The 9,391-nt window shown below is 44.7% G+C and overlaps 1 non-coding gene across 1 annotated transcript; it reads right to left on the bottom strand.

The window, feature by feature from the left end:
• Window positions 1–5,057: 5,057 nt before the first annotated feature.
• Window positions 5,058–5,164, bottom strand: LOC135274043 (U6 spliceosomal RNA). Its single transcript, XR_010341859.1, has one exon. It is a non-coding gene; the product is annotated as a U6 spliceosomal RNA (small nuclear RNA).
• Between the last annotated feature and the right edge of the window lie 4,227 nt (window positions 5,165–9,391).

The following is a 9,391-nucleotide window of genomic DNA, read 5'->3' as shown; positions in this document are numbered from 1 at the left end:
TATTCCTGTAATATCAGTACTTTGGGAGGCTGAGTGGAGAGGGTTGTTTGAACCCAGGAGTTCTCGACCAGCCTGGGCCACAGAGTGAGACCTTGTCTCTACAAAAAACATTTTTTTTTTTTAAGACAGGGTTTCACCATGTTGGTCAGGCTGGTCTTGAACTCCCGACCTCAGGTGATCCGCCTGCCTTGGCCTCCGAAGTGCTTGGACTACAGGCATGAGCCCACCATGCCCAGGCCAAAAAACAATTTTTTTTAAAACTTAGCCGGCTATGGTGGCTCATGCCTGTAGTCCCAGCTGCTCTGGAGGCTGAAGTAGGAGGATGGCTTGAGTCTGGGAGGTCGAGGCTGCAGTGAGTCAAAATTTGGCCACTGTTCTCCAGCCTGAACTACAGAGCAAGACCCTGCCTCAAAAAATAAACAAACCAAAATAAAATACAATCAGAAGCTTCAAAACCTACCACATGACCCTTCCGAGACAATGTTTCGCCTCTTACTACTAATCATTCAGACTAGTAATGAATAATCACTAGTCTGATTTCCAGTTCCAAAGATGTGGGTTTTTTGCCTGTTTTTGGACTTTATACAAATAGACTCATACAATATGCATACCTTTGTCTGGCTTATTTCATCATTCTTTTTATTTATTTATTTATTTATTTATTTATTTATTTATTTATTTATTTTTAAGGAGTTTCACTCTTGTTACCCAGGCTGGAGTGCAACGGCAGGATCTCAGCTCACTGCAACCTCCGCCTCCCAGGTTCTGTCTGGCTTCTTTCGCTTAACATTATATTTGTAAGATATGTAGCAATCATATATTTTCATTTATCTGTATTATTCCATTGTATGAATATAATATAATTCATTCATTTAAAAAAAAAAAAAACTATGGCTGGGCACAGTGGCTCATGCCTGTAATCCCAGCATTTTGGGAGGCCAGGGCAGGTGTATCACCTGAGATCAGGAATTGAAGACCAGCCCGGCCAACATAGGGAAATCCCATCTCTACTAAATATTCAAAAAATTAGCCAGGCCTGGTGGTGGATGCCTGTAATCCTAGCTACTCAGGAGGCTGAGGCAGGAGAATTACTTAACCTGGGAGGCAGAGGTTACAGTGAGTTGAGACCATGACATTGCACTCCAGCCTGGGCAACAAGAACAAAACTCCATCTCAAAAAAAAAAATTAGGTGGCCATGGTGGCATGTACCTGTAAAAGAGTTAATTAAACCTCTTTTCTTCAGAAATTACTCAGTCTCAGGTAGTTCTTAACAGCATTGTGAGAGAGGATTAATACAGCTACACACTTTTAAACAACCAGCTCTCATGAGAACAGCACTAAAGGTAGAAATCCACTCCCCTACTCCAATCACCTCCCACCAAGCCCTACCTCCAATACCGGGATTACAATTTGACGTGAGATTTGGGCAAAGACACAGATCCAAACCATATCATTTTGCCACTGGCCCCACTCAAATCTCATGTTCTCACATTTCAAAATACAATTATGCATTTCCAACAGGCTCCCAAAGTCTTAAGTCATTCCAGCATTAACTCAAAAGTCCACAGTCCCAAAAAAAAAGAGGAATGTTGCATGAAAAAGTTTATTATGTGGCCAGGTGCAGTGGCTCACGCCTGTAATCCCAACACTTTGGGAGGTAGAGGCAGGCGGATCACAAGGTCAAGAGATCCAGACCATCCTGGCCAACATGGTGAAACCTCATCTCTACTAAAAATACAAAAAAAATTAGCGGGGCGTGGTGGCACGTGCCTGTGGTCCCAGCTACTGAGATGGAAGAATTGCTTGAACCCAGGAGGCAGAGGTTGCAGTGAGCCGAGATTGCACCACTGTACTCCAGCCTGGTGACAGAGCAAGACTCCATCTCAAAAAAAAAAAAAAAAAAAAAAAGCTTATTACGCTGGATGCGATGGCTTTGGCTCGTGCCTGTAAACCCAGCACTCTGAGAGGCTGAGACAGGCAGATCACTTGAGGTCAGGAGTTCGAGACCAGCCTGGCCAACATGGTGAAACCCCGTCTCTACTAAAAATATAAAAATTAGCCGAGTGTGGTGGCACACACCTATAATCCCAGCTACTGAGGCGGCTGAGGCAGGAAAACTGCTGGAACCCGGGATGCAGAGGTTACAGTGAGCCAAGATCATGCCACAGCACTCCAGCCTGGATGACAGAGTGAGACTCAAGGAAGAGTCGGTCAATGTGTCAAACTTCATTGTTGTCTTGCTTTGATAAACTGGCCCAGCCACCCCAACCTTCACCAACCACCCCAATCTTCACCAACCACCAGTCTGATAAGTCAGCAGCCATCAACATGGAGCAAGACCCTCCACCAGCAAAATGATTAAAGGTTCAGATGATCATTAGCACTATTTAGCAACAAAGTTTGTTTTTTTTTTAGAGTCTCACCAGGCTAGAGTGCAGTGGCACAACCTCGGCTCACTGCAACCTCTGCCTTCTGGGTTCAAGTGATTCTTCTGACTCAGTCTCCTGAGTAGCTGGGACTACTGGCACATGCCACCACGCCCGGCTAATTTTTGTATTTTTAGTAGAGACAGGGTTTTGCCATGTTGGCCAGGATGGTCTTGATCTTGACCTCGTGATCCGCCAGCCTTGGCCTCCCAAAGTGCCAGGATTACAGGCGTGAGCCACCATGCCCGGCCACAACAAAGTATTTTTAAATAAAGGTATACTTTTAAAAGATATAATACTATTGCACACTTAAACTATCACACACTTAATAGACTATAGTACAACACAGCTTTAATATGGACTGAGAAAAATTACGACTCATTTTATTGCTTTATTATGATTGTCTGGAATAGAATCCGTGATATCTCTGAGGTATACCTGTAATTGCAAACCTCAAAACAAAGTTAGCACACCCAGGGTTTCCCAGATGTGTTTGAACATAAAATTGTTTTTTCTATTACACATCCTATAAGACTAATATTTTCCCTAAGAAAAGCTGGCCTGGAGCAATGGTCTTCAAACTGTTCCTCAAGGCTCTAGGGTCCCAGATAGTGGCTCAGTGTTACATGAGGGATGAGAATAAGGCCAACTGGATCCCTAGTTCTCCTTCCATACACCTCCACTTTAATCTGTTTTATGAAGGCGTTCCCCCAAGGATGTATGTGTATGTACATATGGACATATACATATATGTATCACATATGTTACTTATTTTCTATGTATACTATTAGCTGAAAATAGGTCTATATTGAAAAAAAGGGTTTGGTTGCTTTTAGAACTGTTTTTGGAAACTACCAGCCTAGGCTCTAGAGGACCTCTCAGGTTCCAAGCTACAAGGGCTTGCTAACCTTACCCAAAGTTCATTGCTTTTGCTGCTGATGTCTTTCCAGACGGTCAAAGGGCTGTCCACCTGTTCTGATTTTCCAAGTGGTGGTGTGGAAGGGGCTCAGAAAGGGATCACTGACAGTAGCTCAACACAGATCAGGCAGCTTAGTCCCCAGGCACTTTCCGTCTATGGAATCACAGGCTGAAAATAGACCATTACATGCTACAAAAGTCTTAAATTGCTTCTAACCAGGCAATGTAGTGAAGGGATTAAGAGCATGGATTCCACAGCCAAACTCCCTGGCTTCAATTCTTGGCTTTGCTGCTAACTAGCTGTGACCTTGGGCAAGTTTCTTAGTTTCCTCATTTTTAAAATGGAAGTGAAGATAATAATGTTTGCTAAATAAAACCAATGTGTCTGGGTGCGGTGGATCACACATGTAATCCCAGCACTTTGGGAGGCTGAGGCAGGCGGATCACTTGAGGTCAGGGGTTTGAGACTAGCCTCGCCAACATGGCGAAAACTCATCTCTACTAAAAATATAAAAGTTAGCCAGGAGTGGTTGCAGGCACCTGTAATCCCAGCTGTTCAGGAGGCTGAGACAGGATAATCAAACCTGAAAGCCAAGAGGCTACAGTGAGTTGAGATCGGGCCACTGCACTCCAGCCAGGGCAACAGAGTGGGATTCCGTCTCAAAAACAAACAAAAACCAGTGTGACAATGGCTTTCTTTCTATGTGAACTTATGAGTGGCAAGGCCCAGCTCTGGGCATTTTGATTTTTTTAGTGTGGAATATTCTATCACTGCTATCAATGCGAGGCCTCCCACAACCCTGAAGATCCTGGAGTCATAGGGCCTTACTCTTGGTCCTCCAAAATGGGGAACTGATTAGCAGAATTGAGATTCCTTGAATCAGTAACATTTCAAAAGCAATTTTGAAAATTTACATAGGATGATCATCTGTTAACTGTGCCATTCAGCACATCAAAATAAACTGCCATCTACTGTCAGCACTAATTCATGAAAAGTAATTATATTATTATTTTGAGATGGAGTCTCATTCTGTTGCCTGGGCCAGAGTGCAGTGGCACAATCTCAGCTCACTGCAACCTCCACCTCCTGGGTTCAAGTGATTCTCCTGCCTCAGCCTCCCAAGTACCTGGGATTATAGGTGCCTGCCACCACGCCCAGCTAATTTTTAGTTTGTTTATTTGAGACAGAGTCTTACTCTGTCGCCCAGGCTGGAGTGTAGTTGAGCAATCTTGGCTCACTGCAACCTCCGCCTCCCAGGTTCAAGTGATTCTCCTGCCCAAGCCTCCTAAGAAGCTGGGATTATAGGCACGTGCCACCATGCCCAGCTAACTTTTTTATTTTTAGTAGAGACGGGGTTTCATCATGTTGGTCAGGCTGGTCTTGAACTGCTGACCTCGTGATCCACCGCACCCAGCTGAAAGGTAATTTAACACCAAAAAAGCAGGAAGAACATAATCTCAGAATAAGATAGAACTTTATTTTTTTATTTTTTATTTTTACTTATTTATTTACTGTTGCCTGAGGGCCACAGCAGCAGGTGGCAGGGTGCCACACCTGAGTGGGGACAACCAGATTGTTCTCGTTCTCCAATTGCCAACCTCAGTGGTGCAACAGGAGACGGATATGGGAAGGCTATGATGGCACAGGCCCTGTGATGTCTTGGCAGGATTGGGGAAGGGAAGCAAAGCAAGGTGATGGGCGGCGGACCGTAGCAAAAACAAAACGCTTCATGAATTTGCGTGTCATCCTTGCTCGGGGGCCATGCTAATCTTCTCTGTATCGTTCCAATTTTAGTACATGTGCTGCTGACGCAAGCACAGGACTTTAATCACATTTAGCTTAGTTAAAAAATCATTTCTGAGTTTGTTTGTTTGTTTGTTTCTATTTCATCTTGAGCGAGTGGCCAAGGGCCAACTCCTATCTGTGACCCAGTAGTTGGCCAACACTACTGGGCCCTTCTGAGAATTCCTATACACACTGGGCATTATAACTAAACGCCTCCCTGAATGACCAGCTTGAAGCCTCAAAGCTGGTCTGAGCATGACACTTTGCAAAAGTAAAGGTTTTGCTAATGATCCCAGAGAGTGCCTCTGTGCTCAGAGGTGGCTGACCATAGGGAATCAGGAAGAGATTTTGTTTGTTTGTTTGTTTTTGAGACAGAGTTTTGCTCTTGTTGCCCAGGCTGGAGTGCAATGGCACGATCTCAGCTCACAGCAACCTCCACCTCCTGGGTTCAAGTGATTCTCCTGCCTCAGAGTAGGTAGGATTATAGGCATGCACCACCATGCCCAGCTAATTTTGTATTTTTAGTAGAGATGGGGTTTCTCTATGTTGGTCAGGCTGGTCTCAAACTCCCAACCTCAGGTAATCCGCCCCCCTCAGCCTCCCAAAGTGCTGGGATTACAGGTGTGAGCCATTGTGCCCGGCCAGGAAGAGGTATTTTAGTTGTTCCCTGTAGCACTTAATGGGGCCACTTAGAATGTTGACTCCAAGTCCAAGAAGCCGAGAAAGGCTCTGAGCTACCTGGGTGTGAAGAGTTTTTCTGCCCTGTACAGAGAGTCAGGACATAGGGACTCTATGCTGACCCTTCTGTTAACACAGAGTGACTTTTGGTAAGAACCTCAACCATTCAGACTAGGTTTGCTTATCTATAAAGTAGAGGTGGTAATATCTACTCTGTATTTTTCAAGATTATGCAGAGACTCAAGTAATGGCTATGAATGTGGTTTTAAAGAACAGTACAGTGAGTGATAAGGGAATGAGTATTTGTAACTCTCAGCCCCTACTCCCTTCTAGTCAGGGCCCCAGGTGCCCCCACCACGAATATACCAAAGGGCCAGGCACATTGGCTTACGCCTGTAATCCCAGCACTTTGAGAGGCCAACGTGGGAGGATCACTTGAGGCCAGGATTTCCAAACTGCCTGGGCAATAAGTGAGACCCCCATTGCTACAAACGTTAAAAAGAAAAAAGAAAAAAGATTAGCCAGGCACGGTAGCACACACATGTAGGTCTAGCTGCTCAGGAGGCTGAAGTAGGAATTCAAGGTTTCAATGAGCTATGATTGTACCACTGTATTCCAGCCTGGGTGACAGAGCAGGACTCTGTCTCTTAAAAAAAAAAATCATGCTGGTCAAGCCTGGAAAAAATAAATAAATAAAAATAAAAAGGATTATACCAAGTACCAAGGACTCTTTCCTCCTCCCTTTCCTTTATCCATAGTACAGCACTCCAGGGTATCTAGACTCCCAGGCCTTGGGTGAGGGCTGTAGAGTAGGGAAGAACCATTGTTTTCTCTTTCTCAGAGCACATGGTCCCCAAGCTTCTCCTGAATAAAGTGAGCTGCTAAATTTAAACACTCAGGAATCCAGAAATACTCTTGGAATTCCAGCTTGGTGAGCTTGTTCAATAATGCTTCCTGTTAAACTAACAAAGAGTGATAGCAGAAGAATGCCTGGAGACACTCCATTGACCTGGGTCCAGGGAATTCTGCAGCTCAACTTTCTAGTATGTTAGATTAGAAAGTAACTTTAGATTGGTGTTTCTCAATTCTGGCTGAACATTAGAATCACCAGGGGATCCTCTGCAAAATGCCCATGCCCAACTTGTACCTCACACCAAGTAAGTCAGAATTTTTAGGGGAGGGACCCAGATTTTTTTTTTTTTTTTGAGATGGAGTCTTGCTCTGTCACCAGGCTGGAAAGCAGTGGCATTGGGCTCACTACAACCTCCATATCCAGAATTCAAGCAATTCTCCTGCCTTAGCCTCCCGAGTAGCTGGGATTACAGGCACATACTACCACATCCGACTAATTTTTGTTTTAGTAGAGATGGGGTTTCACCACGTTGGCCAGGATGGTCTCGAACTCCTGACCTCGTGATCCACCCGCGTCAGTCTCCCAAAGTGCTGGGATTACAGGTGTGAGCCACCATGCCCTGCTGATATTAGCATTTTTAAAGCTCCCCAGATGATTACAAGGTGTAGCCTACTTTAGGAACCAAGACTCTAGGTGATCCAGGCAGAAGGAAAAACAACCCTCAGGAACTTAAGATTTTTGTCTAAAGTCATACAGCTGCTTAGAGTTTGAGATCTCAGTTCAACAAGCTGATGGGAACAATGGTTAATTTTCGCTGAGCATTTTACTCTGACGCAGAACAAGCACTAAGCACTTTGCAGACACAATCTTAATTAATCTTCACAATGATCCAACGAGAAAACTGAGGTCCAGAGAGTTTGACTACTTTGCTGAAGGTCAAAACAACTAAATAGTGGCAGAGATCCAGTTCAACTGTTCAACCATGGTTGGAGCAGCAGACAAGATAGGGATAGGAACCCTGCCCTTAAGGAATGTAGAATCTAGTGGGAGGGACAGGAAGCGGGTGAGCCAACAATCTGATAAGGGTTACCATAAAATTAAACAAAGGTTGTCAAGGAAGCCACTTGTGGAATAGTCAAAGCCTCCCAGCGGAGGAAGCTTTAAAGGATGAGTGGAAGTTCAGTGAAAAGCAAGGAAAGGAGGAAGTGGGCCTAGCAGGTGGAAAGGTGACATTGGAGAGCCAGGTGAATGCTTGCAGCTGTGCAGCAATTCAGAGTGACAACGGATTACCTTGTTAGTGAGAGATGAGACTGAGGAAGTATGAAAACCAGATCATTAAGGCTAAGGAGTTTAAAAGAAAGAAGCTTTCAAGAATTACAGAGAACAGTGAAAGGATCAGCTATATACGAGTGTGTATTTAAAAGATTATTGAAGGTTGGGCACAGTGGTTCATGCCTACTGTGCCCAGCACTTTGGAAGGTTGAGACAGGCAGATTGTTTGAGCTTGGGATTCAAAAAAAAAGGATGAAATCCCATCCCTACAAAAAGTACTAAAATTAGCTGGGTGTGGTGGCACACACCTGTAGTCCTAGCTACTAGGGAGGCTCACCTGAGCCTGGGGAGGTGGCGGCTGCACTGAGCCATGATTGTGCCACTGCACTCCAGCTGGGGTGACAGAATGGAAAAAAAAAAAAAGACCAGGCACAGTGGCTCACGCCTATAATTCCAGCACTTTGGGAGGCCGAGGCGGGTGGATCACAAGATCAGGTGTTCGAGACCAGCCTGACCAACATGGTGAAACCCTGTCTCTACTAAAAATACAAAAATTAGCCGGGCATGGTGGCACACGCCTGTAATCCCAGCTACTCAGAATGCTGAGGCAGGAGAATCACTTGAACCTGAGAGGTGGAGGCTGCAGTGAGTTGAGATCTCGCTACTGCACTCTAGCCTGGGCGACTGAGTGAGACTCTGTCTCAAAAACAAAAATTGATTACTGGAGGATATTACACCAAAAACATAGGTAACAAAAGAAAAAAAAAACAGGCAAACTGGGCTACATAAAAACTTAAGGACTTTTGGACATCAAAATATACTATACTATCAACAGAATAGGCTGGGCACAGTGGCTCACGCCTGTAATCCCAGCACTTTGGGAGGCCAAGGGGGCAGATCACCTGAGGTCAGGAGTTTGAGACCAGCCTGACCAACATGGTGAAACCCCGTCTCTACTAAAAATACAAAAATTAGCCAGGTGCAGTGGCTCACACCTATAATCCCAGCACTTTGGGAGGCTAGGGCAGGTGAATCACCTGAGGTCAGGAGTTCTAGACCAGCTTGGCCAACATGGTGAAACCCCATCTCTACTAAAAATACAAAAATTAGCCAGGCATGGTGGCGTGTGCCTGTAGTCCCAGCTACTTGGAGGTTGAGGCAGCAGAATGGCTTGAACATGGGAGGCAGAGGTTACAATGAGCTGAGATCGTGCCACTGCACTCTGGTCTCAGTGACAGAGCGAGACTCCATCTCAAAAAAAAAAAAAAAATGGCCAAAGTCCTTAAATTAGATATACAAGTGTCCAATAAGCACGAGAAATGATGTTCAGCATCAATAATCATTAGGGAAATGCAAATCAAAACCACAAGATACAGTGTCACCTCACACCCGGTATGATGGCTATTTTAAAAAGAAACAACAACAACAAAAAAGAGAAAATAACACGTGTTGGTAAG

This window comes from Aotus nancymaae, unplaced genomic scaffold (genome assembly GCF_030222135.1).
Source record: "Aotus nancymaae isolate 86718 unplaced genomic scaffold, 86718_ANA_hifiasm-v0.15.2.pri h1tg000010l, whole genome shotgun sequence".
Taxonomy (NCBI): domain Eukaryota; kingdom Metazoa; phylum Chordata; class Mammalia; order Primates; family Aotidae; genus Aotus; species Aotus nancymaae.
This window is presented reverse-complemented; position numbering and strand designations above follow the sequence as displayed.